This window comes from Somniosus microcephalus, chromosome 10 (assembly GCF_052327205.1).
Source record: "Somniosus microcephalus isolate GS21.2 chromosome 10, FLI_Smic_1.0, whole genome shotgun sequence".
NCBI lineage: Eukaryota > Metazoa > Chordata > Chondrichthyes > Squaliformes > Somniosidae > Somniosus > Somniosus microcephalus.
Genome location: NC_140996.1, coordinates 123,418,808 through 123,443,653, shown reverse-complemented (window position 1 = coordinate 123,443,653; position 24,846 = coordinate 123,418,808). Strand labels below are relative to the sequence as shown.

Below are 24,846 nucleotides of genomic sequence, written 5' to 3'. Positions count from 1 at the left end.
GGAGTCAGCTCACTGCAGTGGCAGGGGAATGGGGGGCGGGGTGACATCATCAAGGCAAAGCCTTCTTTGCAGTGGCAGCCAGTGATATCGTGGAATGGGGGATGCTGCTGTGGCGAGAAATAGAAAGGGCTGCTAGAAGCAGTGGCCTAGAGATTCATGCCTCATTCCTGGAGACTCCCAAACAATCAGGGAGTGTTGGCAATCCTACCTAAGCTGCATTTATTGCCCATCCCTAAGTTGTCTTGAGAATGCGGTGGTGGGCCTTCCCCTTGAAATGATGGCGTTAAGTAGGGGAATGCCAAGAAATTGGCCCAGTGACAATGAAAAACTTGCATTTATATGGTGCATTTCATGGCGTGTGACTTGGGAGAAATTGCAGCGATGGTGTCCCCAGGATCTTGCTGCTCTGCTGTTGATGAATTTTAAAGGCTGTCCTTGCAGGCGGATTCCAGTGACCGCAGCGCGTGCCGACCAACCGCCACTCGCGCGCCCGGTCCCGCGGCGCCGAAAGTGCGTGCCAACAGAGCGGAGGGCTTTTTAATTTGAAACATTGAGTTAGATTTTTCTGTAATTGGGATCGTTTTCGGCAAACGATTCAGTGCTTTGAAAAGAGGAGCGGTAAGTACAACATGTGATACAGATAATGAAAGTATGGACGGATTGCCAGAGCCCTTCAATCGAGTAAAGCCGTTGAAGGTGGAGACCGGGCCTGACCTCTGTCCCTTCAGAAACAAGAAGGGGCGGGGCTCGGTGGCACTGGGCGCGGCTGCACTGGGCTACTGTCTGTTACATTAAACACATGCAGTGCAGATAATGCAATACAAATGTTTCCAAAACGTGTATAGTGGCAGAACCGCCAATAGGGAAATCAGCTTTAGAAATCATAGAGACAAGTTGTTGTAAACCCACCTAAACAAAGGGGACTCTTATTAACTGTTTGAATAGTGACCGACCAAAACCAGTCTCACTTTCGTAGTCTGTTTCTGAATAATGATCTATAGTAAAGGGGTTGATGAGAAAGTAGATGTAATAGAGGAGAACGTGGAATATTTGTTAGAAATAACTACAAAGAAATCGGTTCTGAAAGAATGATTAGAAATCCAAGTGGATAAATCACCCTGTCCTGATGCCATATACCCCAGGTTGTTAAAGGAAGTCAGTGAAGGGATAGTAGAGACTTCCACCAGATTTTTTAAATTATCCTTAGATCTGCAAATTGTGCTTGATGACTGGAGGGTAGCCAATAAGACAAAAAGCAACTGCAGATGCTGAAAATTTGAAAACCAGCACAGAAAAAGCTGGAAATACTCAGCAGGTCAGGCAGCATCTGTGGAGAAACAGAAGTCAGTCGCCATTTTAGAAAACTAACTAAATGCAAAAGTAGCAAGTGTCTGAAGGCAGTTTTGTCCAGCGCCAAGAATCACTTTGTCGGTGGTTGTGCAACTAGTTCATTGTACTACCATTTGTGATCTAATGGCAGGATATTTTTGGCTATCTTGTCTGTTCTGTATGTAATCATCTGTGGAACACCAGCTTCCCCTAACTTTAAAAGAATCCAGAAGAGAAGTGAAAACGTGGCTTCAGCTATCTTTATGAAAATAGAACCAACTGTGGTAAACCACTGTTTGTATTCCTGTTTGTCCTGTTTGTATTCCACTGTGTACATGCCTGGACATGCCTCGGCTGACTCCTCCCACAGGTCCTAGTATAAAGGTGACTGCTCCCCAGCCCTTTGTATTTCTGGACCGGTCGACCACTCGAGGCAGACCTCCATTCTGTTGTTAATAAAAGCCTTTAGTTACTCTTCTAACTCTCAGTCTTTTATGAGTAATTGATAGCGCATCACCAACGTTTCATGCTTTATCACAATTTAGGAGAATATGATGGAAGTGATGCTATTCCAGCATCCATAGCGTGAATGATGGGTGTCTATTAAAACTAATGGCATTGTAGTTTTTCCCATAACTGTAAGTTGGAAGAGTCAAGCCCTGCAAACCCCAGGGTACTGCTGGAATTTAATCAGATAAAATTGCACATCTTTCCTGCACAGAGCATGAGTAAACTTCTGCTTGTCCAGTCAGGACCATCTGATCTGTTAGAACATTTTTTTACTACTCATGACAATGAGGAACATGCAGCTACCTAGGTCTTGGTGAAGCAGACCATTGGGATGATGAAACCAAAATTCAGATATTTCAGCACACCAGGGGAAACCTTGTGGTACAACCTGACCAAGGTATCCTAGATTATTTTATGTGCCATTTCCTTGACTATCCCTTTGACCTCATCTGCTCTTTCGAGGTTGGCAGCCTTGGTTTAGGGTAACACTTTCACTTCTGAGTCAGAAAGTTGTGACTTGAATGCATAATCTAGGCTAACACTGTTGGAGGCGCAGTCTTTCAGATGAGACATTAAATCAAAGCCCCGTCTGCTCTCTCAGGTGGATGTAAAATATCCCATGGCACTATTTTGAGTTCTCCCCGGTATCCCTCAATCAACAACACTAAAACATTATCTGGTCATTATCTCATTGTTGTTTGTGGAAAATTGGCTGCCACATTTACTACATTACAGCAGTGACTACACTCCAAAGTACCTCATTGGCTGGAAACCGCTTTGGGACATCCTGCAATTTCTTTCCTTCTTTCATCTCAATCAATGACAAAACTATTTCTGATCACTCTTCTGCCTTCCTTCAACTCAGGTCCCCCTCTTGAGTTATGCAAAGTCATAATTTCATTTTATTGTGGAAAAAATGTTTTTGCCTTGGTAGTGGTCCCTTTAATTTCAGTTATACTGAAGTACAACCAACGCTGGAAGGTGTAATTGCAGCATGATATATCAAATAGGCAGTTTCCATTATAAATGTCCTCATAAGAAAGTTATAATAGTAATATATAAAAATGAGGACTGAATGTATGACTTCAAAATGGGAACTGAATTATGTCCAAGCGTCCAATTATACCTTGCCTTCTAACTCTGCTCTGAGCAGTGGCAGTGCACCCACGATTTTCTGCTATGTGGTTGCCATGGACATGGACTCGGAAAGTCCTGTCTGCTGTGTGTTTTACGCAAGACGTTCAGTTGTAACGCCTTTAATTGGTCTTTTACAGGTTTACATGATTCAGTATTATTCTATTTCATTTCCTTTCCAGTTTTGAAAAAGGGTTCACCCGAAACGTCGACTCTAATTACTCTCCAGGAATGTTGCCTGGCCTGCTGAGTTTTCCCAGCATTTTCTGTTGTTATTTTTATTCTGAAAAGAACTGGCCGGGAGAGATACTGTTTTAACCTTGAATATATTGTAATACAGTACCACATATGTAACTAGTAATTTATGTTTCTCTGTACGTTTGTTTTGGATCATTTATTTCAGCCTAATAAGATTTAATATGCGATGGTGAGAGATGGCCAGTGGGAGCTTTGGAACCTTGGAAACGTCTGTGCGCTGAAGGCGGGAGGTGCATGCGATATCCCGGGATTTATTTCAGCGCCACTTTACGTTAGAGGCCAGCAGGGAAATTAACCCGCACAAACGAAGCGCCAATCAAAGGCAGCAGCGCGAAATGCCAGCGCAACAGCGGCAACAAACGCTGACACGATCTTCTTCAGTTAAAACGTCTGATTAAAAACAGGAGCAACAAATTATGAAGGATGGGGAAATAAGCTTTTATTAACATTTTCAGAAATGTATCCACGTAAACGCTGGTCAATTAGTGTGTGTTCTTCCAACTTTCAATCCTAGTAAAACAGAAAGAAGTTACTCCTGGACCAGAAAGATAACCTGAGGGTAAGTGTGTTTGAGCGTTTACAAAGATTAGCCGTTTTAGGGGCACTCCGTTATGACGAATGATGTAATTCGGAGCCAAGATGCACAATTAGCATTCATTTCACTGGCAGGTCGCATATGTGCAAGTCGGGCAGGCTCAACTGTGATGCTCCTTACATTTGGACTGGCATAAAGAATTGGCACTTTAGGAACATTAATTATATTAAAGTTTTGTTTTGTATTTGGTAACAAATTAATGCTAGATCTTGCTGGAAAAATAACCGTGTCTTAATGATGCACAGTGTTATTTATGGCCCAGATTTTGCGTTCCCCATGACGATAAGCCTTGTAAAAGGCCCCGCAAGTTCCCGCATGCGCTGCGAATGCGCGAAAACCTGGAACTTGCGAACGGTCAAGGTTCACCTTGACAGATCGGCCCAGAAATTCGGGTCGGGGGCTTCCTGCGGGTGCAAGCCCCCGATCTGCACTTACCTTGCGCGCCGGCCGTTCAGCTGTGGGCCCCCGTGGAATTCCGATCCGGGGCCTGGTCCAGCTGCCGGCGCGCAGTGCTTGCGTATCCCAGGGGCGCAGTTAGTTCGATGCGTCCCCTGGGATCACGTGGGCCATGGGAAGCCAATCGGAGCAGGGAATGCTCCATTCATAAGTCTGACAGGAAGAGCTGTCAAGACTTATAAATACTACGGCCCCAAAATAGCACTAAATCTTCAAAAAAAAATTTATCACATTTTTTAAATAAACTATAAATTACATGAAATAACTTATAAACAATTTAAATTTTTGAAAAAAATAATTTTATTTTCTAACGGGGCTAAAAATAAACTTACCTTGCTTTAAAGTATTTAAAAATAATAAACCTGTGGAAAAAATGTTTTAATTTTAATTAATTCACCACTTACCTTGTAAAAAGCAGGCCTTACGCCTGCTTTTTATATTTCTAACTTCTGCAGGCTTACCCTCCCGGGAAAACCTGTAAAAAAAAACTAAGTTTGATGCGCACGCGCAGCCTCTCCCGCGCACGCATTCGACCTCTGAACCCCTTCGTTCAGAGGAACGGAAGTGCCGGTTTCCCACACATGCACAGTGCATGCAGGAAACCGGTACTTTCATTGGGCCTACGGGTGAGTACCCCATGTGTACTCACCCGTGGAGACCCGAATTTCTGGGCTAATATCTGCACCAACCCAAAAATCACTTTCGCTGGCACAGGGATGGGCTATTTGCCCAACTACTGCCCAGCAAATGCCCACTTAACCCTTACGGCTAGTAAAAGCAGGCTTTCACCAGCTTAAGGGTTAATATAAATCTTAAATTAAAAATTTTTAAATAAAAAATCTTGCACAAACACTTGAAATTAGTTTATGTAAATTTTGGCCCAGATTAAAATGTTTAATGCATTTTTATTGTAAATGCTTTATTGAAGGAACTTTTAATTAAATTTGAAAATGGGAACATTTATTTTTTATTCCAGTTGTATAAATTATTTAATTATTTGGGGATTCCTCATATGCTTATGGAGATTCCGTTCGTAAATGGAATCACCATAAGCATATTAGGAATCCTCCTTTCTTATTGGAGGACCTGGCCCACGTGATCCCAGGGACACTTCCGAACTGCCTGTGTCCCTGGGATCCGTGGGCCTTTATGCAGGCGTACGCCTGCAGGCTCAGGATCCGAAGTCTCCGAAGCCCGAGAGCCTGAAGGTAGGTGCGGATTTTTTCATCGGGTCGGAGGCGTACTCTGGAGGTATGCCTCCAACCACAAATTCCAGCCCAATGTGTAAATCGGCTAGCAAGTTCAAGGGATTAAGATATATGCTGTGAGTTGCGAATCTCCAGAACTTGCTAGTCAACTTTACCGTTCCTCCATTTGCTTCGCACAAACGGCATCTCACCCTTAGCCTCTCTGTTATTTTTAAACACTTGCTGGATTTGCACATTAATTGCCCATTAAACTCGCCACAGAAACTTAAGACTGGTAAATAAGAGTGTGAGTTTCTTTTTAACAACGTGATAATTGTTAATGCAATGCCAGTCAACCTCTCTGGTCCAGAAAGGGAACAATTATGTGTTCAATTTAATTCCTGCATGTAGTCAATTATTAGAGATTTTAAAAATGTCATTTGTTTGCTTTCTTTTCCTCTCTGTCTCACTTTTTCTCTCTCCAATCTTTCTTTCTGTCGCTTTATTTTTATTTCTGTGCCCGATTTGACTCTTAATTTACCCATTCTAATTTATCCTCCTTCTCTGTTGTTCCGCTTTCTTTCTAAATCTAATTGGTTAAGGAAATACACTGTGGGTCCCGCCGTTAACTAAGGTTCCAGATGCCACATTGCTCTTGCAATGCCATTATCAGCTCGCACTTGCAGCAAGTTACGGCGCAAAACATTTTCGAGCTGAAGGGTGCAGGAAAAAGTTTTACTAATGGCCTATGCTGTGAGATTCTTAGCTCCTGCAAGATCTGGCCCATTGATTACCAAAAAGACTATTAGACAAAGAATATTGGATAGATTTGAGTTATGATTCAGGGAAGAAAAGAAAGAACTTGCATTTTTATAGTATATTTCACGTCCTCAGGACGTCTCTAAGTGCTTTACAGCTAATTCATTATTTTGAAATGTGGTTGTTGTTATGTAGGTAAATACAGCAGCCAACTTTCACACGAGGTCCCGCAAACAGCAATGATATAAATGACTTATTAATCTGTTTTGGTGGTATCTTAAAGCGTATTGTGACATTTTCCTCCTGACTTTTCTACTCTTTCTTCCCTATTATGTTGAACCGGCTGGTCATATTTAATTTCTGATGCAGCACAATCCTTGAACCTGAAATCGAACAACATCACTATGTGAAATTCTGTCATGTCTATATTGTTCACTAGATGGAGCTTGTGTACTCTTTTGGTTTTGGTGTTTAAACAAATTATCTATAAATTAATAAAACTTTAAATAAAACTTAACAAATTAAATTAAAATTTGGTTGGCCGGGTTGATGATGCACTCCAGTCCCCGCGGCGCCCACCGGTCGCGGAAGGCCTCAAGCGTGCCGGCGGACACCGCATACTCCATCTCCAGGGCCACCTGGGCGCGAACATGGCCGCGGAAGAGAGGCAGGCAATCGGGCCGAATATGGAGCTTGTGCAATGTTAATAGCACAATAACAGGTTCAAATACTGCATGGCTCACTTTGAAAAATTGAGTATGATCGTACCACCAAGTTCTTGGACTAATTATCTGCAATAATTGTTTCCAACCCTGGTATTTTTTTGTTTTGCACTCCACTTCACTGTGGAGCCAGTTTGTGCCTGATTTACATCTCAAGTGTAATGTTGGTGTTAAGTAGTTTTGGCTTTGCCTCTAGGCTAAACCTACAGTGTGAATGCACCGCAATACTACTCCTTTATAATTCATGATGATGATTGATTGATGGGAACATCAGTCATCTATCTAAATGGGTCCATGTCCTTAGAATATTCTATTTAGTGCTGCTCACAATAATTCTTTACAAAAATATAGATCTCAACATGGATGAAACCAAATCTTGTGAGGATTAACTTAAGAAAACTTGTATTCTTACTGAAGTGGACTTTGAAAGAAATAAAATGGAAGGAATAGGAGAAAATAACTGCTAAAATTTGCAGTTAAACTTATATCAGAACATAATCTCTTTAAAGTTAAACATTCTAAACTTCGTATCATAGAATCTTACAACACAGAATTAGGCCATTTGGCCCATCATGCCTGTGCCGGCTCTTTTGTAAGAGCTATCCAATTAGTCCCACTCCCCTGCTCTTTCCCCATAGCCCTGCAATTTTCTCTCCTTCAAGTATTTATCCAATTCCCTCTTGAAAGTTACGCTTTCATGCAATGCATTCCAGATCATCATAACTCACTGCATAAAATAAATTCTCATCTCACCTCTGGCTTTTTAGCCAATTAACCTGAAATCTGTGTCCGCTGATCACCGACACTTCTGCCACAGGAAACAGATTCTCCTTATTTACTCTATCAAAACCCTTCATGATTTTGAATGCCTCTATTAAATATCCCCTTAACCTTCCTGCTCTAAGGAGAACAATCCCAGCTTTTCTAGTCTCCCCATGTAACCGAAGTCCTTCATCCCTGGTACTATTCTAGTAAATTTCCACTGCACCCTCTTCAAGGCTTTGACACCCTTCCTAAAGTGTGGTACCCAGAATTGGAGACAATACTCCAGCTGAGGCCTAACTAGGGATTTATAAAGATTTAGCATAACTTCCTTGCTTTTATACTCTATGGCCTAGAAATTGGGTTCTGGCGTAGTCAGGGCTTTAGCGCCGGAAGTTAGTGCCGGCGCTAAGTCCCCCTGCGCGCGCCAAAAATTCAGTAGTGCCGCGCCCAAACGGCTGCCGGCGCTACTGAAGGGTCTTTGCGGCGGTACATCGGCGCTAACTGCCGTTTCGCGCCGCAATTCCGGCGCTGCAGCACCCGATGCAGTGCGGCAGGCTGGGGACGTGCAGGAGGAGCTGCCTGCACCCGGCCACGGCCCGCGCAAATCAGCTTAAAAATGAGCCCGGCACCTCGGACAAGTGCCGGGCTTGCATCTGTTCCGGGGGGGGAGGGGGAGAAGTCCGGGGAGGGAGCTGCGGGCAGGCGGCCGGCGGGAAAGTGGCCGGCCGCCGCGGGGCCTTTAATGCGCCGGCGCAAACTGGAGTAAGGCACCTCTGACAGAACGTTGCTTGCGGCTGCCACGGGCGAGGCGGCCGCAACTCAATTTCGGAGTTCGGGCGGGTTACCACGGCAACCGGGACGCTGCGCACACCGACGACGTCATCGGTGCCGGCGCAGCGCTACCGGTGCAACGCCGATTTAGGGCCCCAGGGAATTTTTAAACTGGCCATAACTCTGGCGCTAGTCCCTCTAGCGCCTCAAAAGCGGCGCTAAGGCAACTGAATTTCTAGGCCTATGCCTCTATTTATAAAGCCATGGATTCCGTATGCTTTTTTAACAGCCTTCGCAACTTGTCCTGAACCATCCAGCCTAATCCCAATTTCCAGCTCTTGGTTCGTAACCTTGTAGGTTACAGCACTTCAAGTGCATATCCAAGTCCTCTTTTGTTCCTTTAATTCTAACCAAATAGATTCAGCCCTTGAACCCTCAAGCACATCATCTCTTTCCAGGGTTGTCTTATAATACGGTCGGCCAAATCATCAATGGATAATCCATAGATTTCCCCCCCTTCCCTTCCCTTCCCCAAACACACAGGAACCTCATTCACCAATGCAGTTTTGATCAATACTGCCACCGTCCTCCCCTCTTTTTGTTTCCTTCCCTATTTTTCCTGATATATTATACCCAGGAATATTAAGTTCCCATTCCTCCCCTGGTTTGAGCCAGGTCTCTGTTTTTGCCACTATATCATAATGGCAACTGGTACCTGCAACTCACCGTCATTATTTGCCACAGTCTATGCATTTACGCACATGCCCTCCAAACCTACCTTAGTCTGCCTTGTATTTCTCTCCTGTCTCATGCCTTCTATTTCTCAACTACTCTTTTATTCTAACTTGATCACCAAGTTTCATAAATACAAAATATTTTGAATAATTGGTTGAGCCTCAGTGGATGGGGTAAAAGTTTGGAGCCTTGGGTGAGGTAATGATATAAATGCTTCCCATGAGCACATATTCAGAGAGAAAGCTTAACAGCTCTTGGGCCTAATTCTCAAGTGTAATATTGATGAGCTCTTTTACTATGGGAAACATCATAGCCAAGTCTGATGCTGTCCTTGGTCTCTGTCCACATAAGCAGTATCCAGCCTGGGTCACTGGATAACACTCAGGAGAGAGAGCACTATTTGTGATACATGGGGACCAATGGGCTTTTCTCATTACAATAGCAATAATGATGCACATTCTATATAGTGCCTTTACATAAGAAATAGGAGCAGGAATAGGCCACTTGGCCCCTCGAGCCTGCTCCGCCATTCAATAAGATCATGGCTGATCTTGGGCTCAAAGCCACTTCCCTGCCCACTCCCCATAACCCTTCACTCCCTTATCTTGCAAAAATCTGTATATCTCCACCTTAAATGTATTTAATGATCCAGCCTCCACAGCTCTCTGGGGCAGAGAATTCCACATATTTATGACCCTCTGAGAGAAGAAATTCCTCCGCATCTCAGTTTTAAAAGGGCGATCCTTTATTCTGAAATTATGCCCCCGAGTTCTAGATTTCCCCACGAGGGGAAACATCCTCTCTGCATCTACCTTGTCGAGCTCCCTCAGTATCTTATATGTTTCAATAAGATCACCTCTCATTCTCCTAAATTCCAATGAGTATAGGCCCAACCTGCTCAACCTTTCTTCATAAGTCAACCCCCTCATCTCAGGAATCAACCGTGTGAATCGTCTCTGAACTGCCTCCAATGCAAGTACAGGAAACTCTCGTTTAAACGGCACCTAAATATCTGGAATTCTCTATTAATCGGCAAAATTCATACTCCGAAAACAACACCTGAATAACCGGAAATGTTGCCGAGTCCAAGTCCAAGCCTCCCGCGGTGGCCAAGTTAGTCAGTGGGGGTAGTTCTCCAAACTGCCACTACTCGGCTTCTTGGCGCTCTCGGAAGTCCGAACACCTCAATAACAGGAGCCTGACTCTCCTGCACTGCCGGTAGTCTCTTCCGATCCGCCATTTTTCTGTTTACTGTATAAGTTTTGTTTTACTGTTAAGTAATTAAAGAGTTATGGATTACCCTCAACTGGCAGTACTGCACTTAATCAAGCATCTTCCACCATCCATTTAACACAACATTCAGTAGGTGAGTACCCAATTACTGTATACTGCACATTTCTTGATTTTTTAATTTTTGTTTGTTAAAAATAGCCTCGGCAGATAACCCTCCGTTATCCGGAATTTTTAATCAAACGGCACCATCCCGGTCCCGTCGGTGCTGGATACCAAAGAGTTTCCTGTATATCCTTCCTTTAAATAAGGAGACCAAAACTGTACGCAGTACTCCAGGTGTGGTCTCACCAATACCCTGTACAGTTGTAGCAGGACTTCCCTGCTTTTATACTCCAACCTCCTTGCAATAAAGGCCAACATTCCATTTGCCTTTTTGATTACTTGCTGTACCTGCATGCTAACTTTTTGTGTTTCATGCACAAGGACCTCCAGGTCCCTCTGAACTGTAGCATTTTGTAATCTCTCTTCATTTAAATAATAATTTGCTTTATTATTTTTCCTGCCAAAGTGGATAACCTTGCACTTTCCCACATTGTACTCCATCTGCCAAATGCTTGCCCACTCACTTAGCCTGTCTATATCCCTTTGCAGATTCTTTGAGTCCTCTGCACAACTTGCTTTCCTACCCATCTTTGTATCATCCGCAAACTTGGCTACATTACATTCGGTCCCTTCATCTAAGTCATTAATGTAGATTGTAAATAGTTGAGGCCCCAGCACCGATCCCTGTGGTGCCCCACTAGTTACCGTTTGCCAGCCGGAAAATGACCCATTTATCCCGACTCTCTGCTTTCTGTCAGTTAGCCAATTCTCTATCCATGCTAATATATTACCCCCAACTCCGTGAGCTCTTATCTTATGTAGTAAACTTTTATGTGGCACCTTATCGAATGCCTTCTGGCAATCCAAATACATCACATCCACTGTCTCATCCTTATCCACCCTGCTTGTTACATCCTCAAAGAACTCCAGCAAATTTGTTAAATATGATTTCCCTTTCATAAAACCATGCTGACTCTGCTTGACTGCATTATGATTTTCCAAATGCCCTGCTACTGCTTCCTTAATGAAGGACTCCAGCATTTTCCCAAAGACAGATGTTAGGCTAACTGGTCTATAGCTTCCTGCTTTCTGTCTCCCTCCTTTCTTAAATAGGGGTGTTACATTTGCAGTTTTCCAATCCGCTGGGACCTCTCCAGAGTTCAGGGAATTTTGGTATATTGCAACCAATGCATCCACTATCTCTGCAGCCACTTCTTTTAAGACCCTGGGATGCAGGCCATCTGGTCCAGGGGACTTGTCATCTTTTAGTCCCATTATTTTACCAAGTACTTTTTCCTTAGTGATTGTCTTTAGTTTCCCCCTCCCTGTGGCCCCTTGATTATCCATTGTTGGGATGTTGTTAGTGTCTTCTACTGTGAAGACAGATACAAAATATTTGTCCAGAGTCTCTGCCATTTCCCCATTCCCAATTCCCCATTCTCATCCTCTAAGGGATATTTATATACCTGTAGAAGCTCTTACTTTCTGTTTTAATATTTCTTGCCAGTTTACTCTCATAATTCATCTTCATCTTAAACGTATAAAAAGTCCCAAAATGCTTCACAGATGTAATTAAAAAAATTAAAGGCTGAGCCAAAGGAGATATTAGATGGGGTAACCAAGAACTTGGTCAAAGATGTGAGTTTTGAGGAGGATCTTAAAGCAGGAGAGGAATGTGGAGAGACCAAAGCGTTTATAGATGGAACTCCAGGGCATGAGGCCTAGGGGGCTGAAGACATGGCCGTCAAGCACAAGAGGCCAGAATCAAGAGAACAGACAGTTTGGACAGCGGTGATGAGTGAGTGGGACTTGGTGCGGGATAGAATAAAGGCTGACAATATACAGGCAGTGGAGGGGTTGAAAGAGGTACATAAGATCATAAGAAATAGGAGCTGGAGTAGGCCATTTGGCCCTTCAAGTCTGCTCCACCATGCAACAAGATCATGGCTCATCTTCTACCTCAACTCCACCTTCCCACACTATTCCCATATCCCCTAATTCCCTTAGTTCCCAAAAATGTATCGGCCTCTGTCTTGAATATACTCAATGACTGAGCATCCATAGCTCTCTGGGGTAGAGAATTCCAATGATTCATAACCCTTTGTGTGAAGAAATATCTCCTCATCTCAGTCCTAAATGGCCGACCTCTTATTCTGAGACTGTGACTCTGAGTTCTAGATTCCCCAGCCAGGGGAAACATTTTCTCAGCATTAAACCTGTCAAGCTCCTTAAGAATTTTATATGTTTCAATTAGATCAACTCTCATTCTTCTAAATTCTAGTCTACTCAATCTCTCCTCATAGGGCAATCCCCTCGTCCCAGCAACCAGTCTAGTGAACCTTTGTTGCACTCCCTCTAAGGCAAGTATGTCTTTCCTTGGGTAAGGAGACCAGAACTGTACACTGTACTCCAGATGTGGCCTCACCAATGCCCTGTATAATTGCAGTAAGACTTCTTTACTCTTATACTCTAATCTCTTTGTAATAAACGCTAACATACCATTTGCTTTCCTAATTGCTTGTTGTACCTGCATGCTAACTTTGTGATTCATGTACAAGGATGCCCAGATCCCTCTGAATGCAAACATTTCCCAGTCTCTCACCATTCAAAAAATATTCTGCTTTTTTGTTTTTCCTACCAAAGTGGATAACGTCACACTGCCCCACATTGTATTCCATCTGCCATGTTCTTGCCTGCTCAGTCAACCTGTCTATATCTCTCTGCAGCCTCTTTGCGTCCTCTTCACAGGTTACTTTCCCACCTAACTTTGTATCATCAGCAAACTTGGATACGTTACACTCAGTCCCTTCATCTAAGTCATTAATATAGATTGTAAACCGCTGAGGCCCAAGCACTCATCCTTGTGGTACCCAGCTAGTTACAGCCGGCCAACCTGAAAAAGTCCCGTTTATTCCTACTCTCTGTTTTCTGTCCATTAACCAATCCTCAATCCATGCTAATATATTACCCCCAATTTCATGAGTCCTAATTTTGTGTAATAGGTAGTGGAGAGTTAGAGCTGGGTGTCATCAGCCTACATGTGGAAGCTGACTCCATATCTGCAGATAATGTTGCCAAAAGGCAGCATGTAGATAAGGAAGAGGAGGTGGGCAAGGATAGATTCTTGGGGAACTCTGGAGATAATAGTGCAGGGGAAGAGAAGCTGTTGGTGGAGATTCTCTGGCTGCAATTGGTGTGGTGAGAGTGGAACCAAGCGAGGGTGGTCCCACTGAGCAAGATGACGGAGGAGAGGTGTAGCAAGAGAACTGGTGTTAGAGATGGGGTTCTTATTTATAACTTACTCCTCAAATCAAAAGGTTCTTAAATGTGGACTATCAGGTGTCACAGATGTATTAAGTGTACAGTACATGTACACATACATTTAAAAGGCAGTACTTACGGCAAAACCTTGCTGGTTTAATTGGGAATTCAAATGTGTTACAGTTCTGAGCTCAGTATCTTAGGCTTTTACGAATCCAGATTCTCATTACAAACATAGCCAATTTTTATACAGTTCTCTTACCCCCTTCACTTGACAGTCCACACAATTTTACATTACAGTTAAAATACAACTCCATATGAGGAGAATTTAATTGACTTATCACTGATAAAACTTTAGTTTTCCTTACTTAACGAGTTATGTTTACGTAGACCAATACAACTCCCGTACTTTGTTTTCTTATCACTCTTGTTACATATAATTGCTATTCCAGCAAGTGATATCATTGATTATGTCTGTCTTTGATTCAGTACCATTTCTCAGTCAATCTTCTGCTTCTAAAGAAGCACCAATTAAAAAGGATGATGTATATCCAGATGTTTTCCTTTGCAGAACAAACTGTTTTTCCTGCACTTGTTAGCATGTCTTTTTAATTTAAGTTTACTGAAGTGATTAAACTGACCATTGCTGCAGGGTCAGTTCTGGCTCAATAGTCCAGTGGTACTTTAAATTGACTTAAACTTCCCTGCTTGACAGGCAAAGGCTAAAGGTTAATATTACTACAATATAAAGAGAAAGCAATAGCAGTATAACATTAACAGACTCCAGGAGAGTTTGATGAACCCTTTCCTTCAATTAGTCTTTGTTTGTTATTCTCAATTCGGTTAAAGGGATTTACCTGTTTCTCCTTCATCTACTTCCACACCTCTTAACAGTCTGAAACATAGCTTACACTTTACTCTGATAAAGAATGAACCAAACTTTTAAAAAAATTATTAAGTTGCTAAAAGCACATTTTTTGTCATAACATTTTTTTTTAAATAATCTCAATTTAAAAAATTTTTTCCAACTAGTTATAAAAGAAGTAAATCTGACTTTTGAAACTAGTTTACTGCAATGCCTGTACTTGCATCCCTATTCAGGAAATGGCACGGTACTGTGATTAAAACAGGAAATGCTGTGATTATACAGCAGAACCATAAGCATCTACAAAGAGATAAAACCGGTTAAAGTCTCAGGTGTAGACCATTTGTGAGAACTGGAAGTGAAGTGAGCCCCTTTAATAACAAAATGGGAGGAGGCAGAAGAGAACAAAAGGCAGATGTCACAAATCAAATTTAGTGATGGTAAATTATGGATTATTTTTTGCTTTAACAGAATATTCAGTGGACAGTGGCTCAATTTCAATCCATATAGCAGTGCTGCCACTAGGATTTTAGTAATATGTCATTATGACCCTTTGAAATTTTCATACCCAATCACCATGACATGTGACAAATACCCACAAGTAGAATTACAGATTTTGAACCCCCTCCCCACCCCCAGTCAGAGTTTTGTTTGGAGAAAGCATTTTGAGCTATACAAGTCCAGGATGAAATACTAGTGGTTAAAGGTCTACCGCTATTGATAATTGGTGGCAGCAGTTTGATGCTCCTCTTGTGATAAATGAAGAGTATCTTGCAACATTAAAGTGTATTGATTTAAGTGCAGCTGTAGCATATTGGTACCAATATGATCAATGAGACTAATGGCACCACTGCATAAGAAATAGGAGCAGAAGTAGGCCATTCAGTCCTTCGAGCCTGCTCCGTCATTCAATAAGATCATGGCTGACCTTCTACCTCAACTCCACGTTCCCGCACAATCCCCATATCCCTTGGCTCCCTCAGTATCCAAAAATCTATCGATCTCTGTCTTGAATATATTCAACAACTGAGCATCCACAGCTCTCTGGGGTAGAGAATTCCAAAGATTCACAACCCTTTGCATGAAGAAATTTCTCGTCATCTCAGTCCTAAATGGCCGATCTCTTATTCTGAGACTGTGACCCCCTAGTTCTAGACTTCCCAGTCAGGGAAAATATCCTCCCAGCATCTACTCTGTCAAGTCCCTTAAGAATTTTCTATGTTTCAATGAGATCACCTCTCATTCTTATAAACTCTAGGGAATATAGGCCTAGTCTACTCAATCTCCCCTCATAGGACAATCCCCCCATCCCAGGAATCAGTCTAGTGAACCTTTGTTGCACTCCCTCGATGGCAAGTAGATCCTTCCTTAAGTAAGAAGACCAAAACTACACAGTACTCCAGGTGTGGTCTCGCCAAGGCCCTATATAATTGCAGTAAGACTTCTTTACTCTTATACGCCAATCCCTTTGTAATAAAGGCTAACATACCATTTGCTTTCCTAATTGCTTGCTGTACCTGCATATTAACTTTCTGTGAGTTGTGTACAAGGGCACCCAGGTCCCTCTGAGTTCCAACATTTCCCAATCTCTCACCATTTAAAAACATTCTGCTTTTCTATTTTTCCCACCAAAGTGGATAACTTCACATTTCTCCACATTAGATTCCATCTGCCATTTAACCTGTCTATATCCCTTTGCAGCCTCTTTGCGTCCTCCTCACAACTTACTTTCCCACCTAGCTTTGTATCATCAGCAAACTTGGATATATTGCAATCGGTCCTCTCATCTAAGTCATTGATATAGATTGTAAATAGCTGAAGTCCAAGCACTGATCCTTGCGGTACCCCACTAGGTACAGCCTGCCAACCCAAAAATGACCCGTTTATTCCTACTCTCTGTTTTCTGTCTGTTAACTGATCCTCAATCCAAGCTAATATATTACCCCATATCCCATGAGCCTTAATTTTGTGTAATAACCTCTTGTGTGGCACCTTATCGAATGCTTTCTGAAAATCCAAATACACTACATCCACTGGTTCCTCCATACCTACTCTGCTAGTTACAACTGCAAAAAACTCTTAACAGATTTGTCAAACACAATTTCCCTTTCATAAATCCGTGTTGACTCTGCCCAATTATATTATGGTTTTCTAAATGCCCTGTTACTACGTCCCTAATATTAGATTCTAGCATTTTCCCTACTATTGATGACAGGCTAACTGGTCTATACTTCCCAGTTTTCTCTCTCCCGCTCTTGAATAGTGGGGTTACATTTTGCTACCTTCCAATCCGTGGGGACCGTTCTGGAATCTAGAGAATTCTGGAAGATCAAAGCCAATGCATCCACTATCTCTGTAGCCACCTCTTTTAAAACCCTAGGATATAGGCCATCAGGTCCAGGGAATGTGCCGGCTTTTAGTCCAATTAATTTCTCCAGTACTATTTCTTTACTAATACTAATTTCTTTAAGTTCCTCATTCTCACTAGACCCTTGGGGGGCGATTTTGCCAGCACTGGGGAGGCGGGTTTGTAGGCGGGACTGCCAGGAAAATGGCAGAATCTGGGGGTGGATACCCATCCCGCCCCAAACCCGCCTCTGTGGCATCTTCCCAGGAGGTGGGTATCCGACCCACACTGGGTCCCATCTCCTGGAGACGGAAAGGGGATTACAGCCACTTAACTGCCTGGTAACAGGCAATTTATTACCAGGCAGTTAAGAGGATTATCCCCATTTTTCCAGCAGAGGTGCGGGCTTCCCGATGTCGGTTAAACCTGCCAGGGTCAGCGAGGCGAGCAGTGGGCCTGCGGGGGTCGGAGGGGTGCAAAAATGCGCTGTGGAGGTGAGTGATGGATGCAAGTGTGGAGAGCTAAGTATGTGAGGTGAGTGAAAAGTGTTAGAAAAAGTTTACTTACCTTTGTTTCTTCTTGCAGGCTTCATCCGTTGGGGAACAAGAGACTCCAGCATCTCCGCAGCAGAGATGACAGATGGCTGCTGCATTCTCCGATGCAACTTTCTGCTCAGCAGATAGGTTTGATGAGTCTTGAATACAAGTACTTATCAAACAACAGAGAATGTCAGTGTTTGACAGCTTCACAGTCAAAAATGTTTGACAGATGAAACGTCATAGCTGATGTTCTCTGTAACCGGCTTTCCCTTAATTGGCCTGCTAAGTCTGCTGGGCGGGCTTAACAACGTCAATCAAGGAAAAATAGCGTGGGTTGGCCACAAGTCGATGGAGGCGGGACTAAAACCTGACGAGCAGCAGTCCCGCCTCCAACGCGCCCCCATTGGCAAAATCACCCCCATGGTTTCCTACTATTTCCAGAATTTTTTTGTGTCTTCTTCCGTGAAGACAGATTCAAAGTACTTGCTTAATATCTCTGCCATTTCCTTGTTCTCCATTATAATTTCTGTTGTCTCTGTGTATAAGGGATCCACGTTTATAGAAGCTTTTACAATCTGTTTTTATGTCTCTTGCTAGTTTACTCTCATAATCTCTTTTATCACACTTTATCAATTTCGTGGTCATCCTTTGCTGAATTCTAAGATCTTCCTAATCCTCAGGCTTACTACTCTTCTTTTTAGCCACATTATAAGCCTTTTCCTTTAATCTAGTACTATCTTTAACTTGTCTTGGTAGCCACGGTTAGACCAATTTTCCCATTGGGTTTTTATCCCTTAAGGGAAAGTATACTCGTTATGAATTATTTCTTTAAATGTTTGCCATTTCTTATGTCCCGTCATATCTTTTAATCTAGTTTCCCAATCTACCTTAGCCAACTTGCCTCGCATACCTACATAGTTTGGTTTGTTCAGATTTAAGACCCTAGTTTTGGACTTAACTAAATTCCTCTCAAACTCAATATAAAATTCTATCATATTGTAATCACGCTTCCCCAGAGGCTCCTTTAATACAAGGTTGTGGCGTTGCCACATTGGGGAAACACTGTGTGTATGTAGATAAACCTGTATAATCCCCTTTTAACTGCTGTATTCCCCTCCCCCCGCAAGACAGTTGCAAGCTGAGAGGAGTAAGGCACGTTCAGACTTGCCTGCTGCTGTTAGAAGGAAAACCAATCAGGTTCCAGCAGGTGACCAATCCGTGAGTCATCACAGGTTCGCGGGCTTCACGAATTCAGCACTGTATTGTGAGAGTTGGAGTAAAGATCTATTTCTTGTAGCTCGCTGTGTTGCCTATTTCTTTACATGGGAGACCGTGGTCCCCCACACTGGTGACCCCGAATGTCGGCGGCCGAAGTCCCCGACTCACGCAGCCCTACAGAGGCCAGCAACGACCCGATGGCAACCAGCAGCAGCCTGATGTCGGCCGGCGCCGCGTCCTTGAAGCTCCCCACCTTCTGGGAACACCAAGCACCAGCTTGGTTCGCGCACTCGGAGGCCCAATTCACCCTTCGCAGAGTTCAAGACGATGACGAAAGGTACCTCCACGTAGTCTCAGCACTAGCAAGCTCTACCGCCACCGAAGTTCTCGACCTGCTGGGGAACCCACCACAGACCGGCAAGTACTCAACCATTAAGGGCCGCTTGCTGCAGGCTTACGGCCTCTCCAAGGAGGAGAGGGCCCGCAGGCTTCTCTCACTACCAGGCCTCGGCGATTCTACCCCGACCCAGTTGATGAGCCGGATGCTTGCACTCCTGGGCTCTGAACCGCAGTGCTTTTTGTTTCGGGCCCCTTTCCTCAGCCTGCTTCCTCAGCAGGTACAGACTGCCCTCGCGGGGTCCCCGATCACGGACTGCGTACAACTGGCAGCCGCCGCGAACAAAGTTTTCGCCGTCGCCCAACTCGGCTGTGCAGCCGCGAGGCTCCCCGACACCACCGAGCACGCGCCGCCACGCCAGGCCGCAGAACTATGCTACTACCACGTGCGTTTCAGCCACAAGGCCCAACGCTGCAGAGCACCCTGCTCTTTCGATCAAACCAAGATGACCGCCCGGTCCAACGCACCAGCCCCGCGCCGCCGCCTAGGCCCGCTCGACCGCACCCCCGCCGCCACGATGGCCATCGGCACCGCAGGTAAACTGCTGTACATAACCGACTCTCTTTCAGGGCGCAGATTCCTTTGCGACACCGGAGCCCAATGCAGCATAATTCCTGCCTCCCAGCTCGACATCCAGGCAGGCCGCAGTGGTCCACCCCTCGTGGCGGCAAATGGCGCAGCCATCGCTACTTTCGGAAAGCGACGGGCTGAGGTTTGTTTTAACGACCAGCGATTTACGTGGGATTTCGTGACGGCCTCGGTGGCACATCCTTTGCTGGGCGCCGATTTTCTTTGCGCCCACGGACTCCTGGTCGACGTCCGCGACAGGCGCCTGATCGACGCAGCAACTTTCGCTTCACTGGCCTGCCAGCAGAGCAACAGCCCGGCCCTCATCGGGTCCTGCTCCGCCCCGGTGCATGACGACTACGCTCGCCTACTCGCAGATTTCCCGAGGCTCACACAACCGACCTTCTCAGCCGCGGCAGCCAAGCATGGGGTCGAGCACCACATCGCCACTACGGGACCACCAGTGTTCGCTCGAGCCAGACGCCTGGACCCAGCCAAGATGGCGGTGGCCAAGGAAGAATTCGCCACGATGGAAAAACTGGGCATCATCCGCCGCTCGAACAGCCCTTGGTCGTCCCCCCTCTACATTGTGCCCAAGCCGGGCGGTGGCTGGCGACCCTGCAGCGACTACAGATGGCTCAACGACGCCACCACGCCCGATAGATACCCCATTCCGCACATCCAAGACTTCTCGGCACACCTAGCAGGAAAGTCCGTCTTTTCCAAGGTCGACCTGATTCGCGGCTACCATCAGGTCCCCGTCCACCACGCAGACGTCCAGAAGACGGCGGTCATCACCCCCTTCGGACTGTTCGAGTTCCTGCGCATGCCCTTCGGGCTTAAGAACGCCGCACAGGCCTTCCAACGGCTCATGGACTCCGTCCTACGGGACCTGAACTTCCTGTTCGTCTATCTGGACGATATCCTCGTGGCCAGTACCAGCAAGGCCGAGCACATCGCGCATTTGCGCTCCCTTTTCCAGCGCCTCAGCCAACACGGGCTAATCGTCAACCCGGCCAAATGCCAGTTCGGAGCAGCCCAAATTGACTTTCTCGGCCACAAAATCTCGCCAAGGGGAGCCATTCCCCTACCTTCCAAGGTGCAGGCGGTGGCGGACTTTCCCCAGCCCACCTCGGTTAAGGCACTGCAGGAATTTTTGGGGATGGTCAATTTCTATCACCGGTTCGTGCCCAAGGCCGCCGCACTCATGCGCCCCCTCTACAAAGCCACCAGGGGCAAAACGGGCAAAGAGCAACTCACCTGGTCCAGCGAGATGGCGACAGCCTTCCACCAGACCAAAAGCGCCTTGGCCAACGCCACACTACTGGCCCACCCCATCCCGGGCGCCAAGACCGCCCTCACCACGGACGCCTCGGATTACGCCGTCGGTGCCGTCCAGCAACAGTGGGTCGAAGGCGCGTGGCAGCCACTGGCATTTTTCAGCCGACAGCTGCGCAAGAACGAGCAGGCCTACAGCATGTTCGACAGAGAGCTCCTGGCCCTGTTCCTGGCAATCCGGCACTTCCGTTTCCTTCTGGAAGGCCGGCCGTTCAACGCATTCGTGGACCACAAGCCGCTCACTTTCGCCATGGCCAAAGTAACCGAACCCTGGTCCGTGCGCCAACAGCGCCAACTGAACTTCATCTCGGAGTTCACCACGGACATCCGCCACGTCGCCGGCAAGGACAATTTGGTGGCCGACTACCTCTCAAGACCCTCGCTCCACGCAGTGCACCTGGGCGTCGACTACGCCAGCATGGCGAGAGACCAGGCTGCCGACGAGGAGATCCAGGCCCTCAGGACGTCAACTACCAGCCTCACCCTGGCGACATCCACTTCCACGCAGCCGGCACAACCCTCCTGTGCGATGTCTCAGTCCCCTCGCCTAGGCCGGTCGTTCCATCCGCCTGGCGCAAGCGAGTTTTCGACATCATCCACGGCCTTTCACATCCAGGGATGCGTGCGTCTCAGAAACTTAAGTCCGCCAAGTTCGTCTGGCCTGGACTCCACAAGGATGTGAGAGACTGGACCAACACATGCATGCCGTGTCAGCGCGCTAAGGTCCAGCAGCACACCAAGGTGCCATTGGAGTGTTTCCCGGTGCCCGAGAGGCGTTTCGACCACGTCCACGTCGATCTGGTAGGCCCCTTGCCGTCGTCGCACGGTTTTACACACCTGCTCGCGATCGTCGACCGCACCACCAGATGGCCCGAGGTGGTTCCCCTCGCCTCCACCACCACGACCGACGTCGCGCGAGCATTCGTCTCGACATGGGTGGCCCGGTTCGGCGTGCCGACCGACATATCCTCGGACAGAGGCCCCCAGTTCACCTCCCACTTGTGGAATGCCATCATCGCCGGCCTCGGCACCAAGTTGCACAGGACAACAGCCTCCCTCCGTGCCAGCCTGGCCGACACCAGCTGGATCGACAAACTACCCTGGGTTCTCCTGGGATTGCGTACTGCGCCCAAAGAGGACCTCCGCGCCTCTGCGGCCGAGACAGTCTACGGCCAACCGCTCAGAGTACCAGGCGACTTCCTCCCCCTGACAACGGAGCCGTGGTCGGCCGCCAGACAGCTTTCCCTGCACCAAGACGCGGCCCAGCAATTCCGTCCAGTGCCCACTTCGCAACACTGCCCGCAGCCGTCCTACGTGCCTCGAGACTTACGACATGCGGAGTTCGTCTTCGTGCGCTGGGACGCGCACAGAGGCCCGCTGCAGGCACCATACACCGGCCCCTTCCCAGTATTGGAGACGGGGGACAAAGCTTTTCTTATCGATGTCGGCGGGAAGCCGGACCTTATTTCAGTAGACCGCCTCAAACCGGTGCACCTGGACCTCAGCTTCCCGTTTCGGCCGGCTCTTCCCCCACGGCGGGGCAGACCTCCCGCGTTGGCGGTGGCCCCACAAGAGGACCAAGACACGCCAGAACCTTACTTCCCAGCCGCCGCCCCACCTTCGCCGGCAGCCCGTCCAGCCAGCCCACCGGCAGACCAGCCGCCAGACCAGCCGACGAACCAACCGGCCGACCTCCCAGACAGCCCTCCTCACACGCCAGATGGCTACTACAGCCGCTACGGCCACTTGGTCAAACCTCCGCAGAGACTGACTTTTACAGTTAACGAGGATTCTGGGGGGACGTATGTGGCGTTGCCACATTGGGGAAACACTGTGTGTATGTAGATAAACCTGTATAATCCCCTTTTAACTGCTGTATTCCCCTCCCCCCGCAAGACAGTTGCAAGCTGAGAGGAATAAGGCATGTTCAGACTTGCCTGCTGCTGTTAGAAGGAAAACCAATCAGGTTCCAGCAGGTGACCAATCCGTGAGTCATCACAGGTTCGCGGGCTTCACGAATTCAGTACTGTATTGTGAGAGTTGGAGTAAAGACCTATTTCTTGTAGCTCGCTGTGTTGCCTATTTCTTTACGCGGGAGACCGTAGTCCCCCAAAAGGTTATTAATTAACCCTTTCTCATTGCACAATACTAGATCTAAAATAGCCAGTTCCCTAGTTGGTTCCTCCACATACTGATCTAGAAAACTATCTTGAATGCATTCCATGAACTTGTCCTCCGCACTATTACTGCAAATTTGGTTTGCCCACTCTATATGTAGACTAAAGTACCCCATGATTACTGTATTACTCTTGTTACATGCGCCTCTAATTTCCTGTTTTATACTGTGCCCAACACTACAACTACTCCCACCAGCGTTTTCTGCCCCTTGTTGTTTCTTAGCTCCACCCAAAGTGATTCTACATCTGTTTTTCCAAGCTAAGATCCTTTCTCTCTACTGTAACTACTTCTATAACTGCAGAAAAAGGTAACTTGGAGTTCTGTGTACAATTTTGATTGCCACACCTCAAAATAAACATCAGAGAGGGTGCAGAGAATAGAAACATAGAAGATATGAGCAGGAGTAGGCCATTCGGCCCCTCGAGCCTGCTCCGCCATTCAACGAGATCATGCCTGATCATCCAAACTCAGTACCCTGTCCCTGCCTTCTCCCCATATCCCTTGATCCCTTTAGCCTTAAGAAATATATCTAACTCCTTGTTGAATATATTTAATGAATTGGCCTCAACTGCCTTCTGTGGTAGAGAATTCCACAGGTTCACCACTCTCTGGGTGAAGAAATTCCTCCTCATCACTGTCCTAAATGGCTTACCCCTTATCTTTAGACTATGACCCCTGGTTCTGGACTCCCCCGCCATCGGGGACATCTTTCCTGCATCTAGTCTGTCTAGTCCTGTTAGAATTTTATAAGTTTCAGTGAGATTCCCTCTCATTCTTCTAAACTCCAGCGTGTATAAGCCCAATCGACCCAATCTCTCCTCATACGTCATTCCTGCCATCCCAGGTAGCAGTCTGGTGAATCTTCGCTGCACTCCCTCCATGGCAAGAACATCCTTCCTTAAATAAGGCGACCAAAACTGCACACAATACTCAAGGTGTGGCCTCACCAAGGCCCTCTGCAACTGCAGCAAGACATCCTTGTTCCTGTACTCGAATCCTCTCGCTACGAAGGCCAACATACCATTTGCCTTCTTAACCGCCTGCTGCACCTGCATGCTTACCTTCAGCGACTGGTGCACAAGGACACCCAGGTCTCATTGCACTTCCCCTTCTCCCAATCTATTGCCGTTCAGATAATAATATGCCTTCCTGTTTTTGCCACCAAAGTGGATAACCATACATCTGCCCAATCACCCAACCTGTCCAAATCATACTGGAGTTTCTTGGCATCCTCTTCACAGCACACACGCCCACCCAGCTTTGTGTCGTCTGATAACTTGGAGATATTACATCTAGTTTCCTCGTCTAGATCATTAATATATATTGTGAATAGCTGGGGTCCTAGCACCGATCCCTGTGGTACCCCACTAGTCACTGCCTGCCACTCGGAAAAAGAGCCGTTTATTCCAACTCTTTGCTTCCTGTCTGCCTGCCAGTTCTCTATTCACGTCAGTACCTTGCCCCCAATCCCATGTGCCTTAACTTTACACGCTAATCTCTTATGCGGGACCTTATCGGAAGCCTTCTGAAAGTCCAAATACACCACATCCACTGGTTCTCCCTTATCTATTCTACCAGTT

The 24,846-nt window shown here is 46.2% G+C and overlaps 1 protein-coding gene across 1 annotated transcript in view; it reads left to right on the top strand.

Annotated features, from left to right (window-relative positions):
- The first annotated feature begins 407 nt into the window (after nucleotides 1-407).
- Nucleotides 408-24,846, top strand: part of LOC147111681 (deuterosome assembly protein 1-like) — a 227,163-nt gene continuing 202,724 nt past the window's right edge. The window contains exons 1-2 of the mRNA XM_085998788.1: nucleotides 408-618; nucleotides 3,377-3,790. The gene's annotated coding sequence lies outside the window, so the exon portion shown is untranslated. The remainder of the gene's footprint in view (nucleotides 619-3,376; nucleotides 3,791-24,846) is intronic.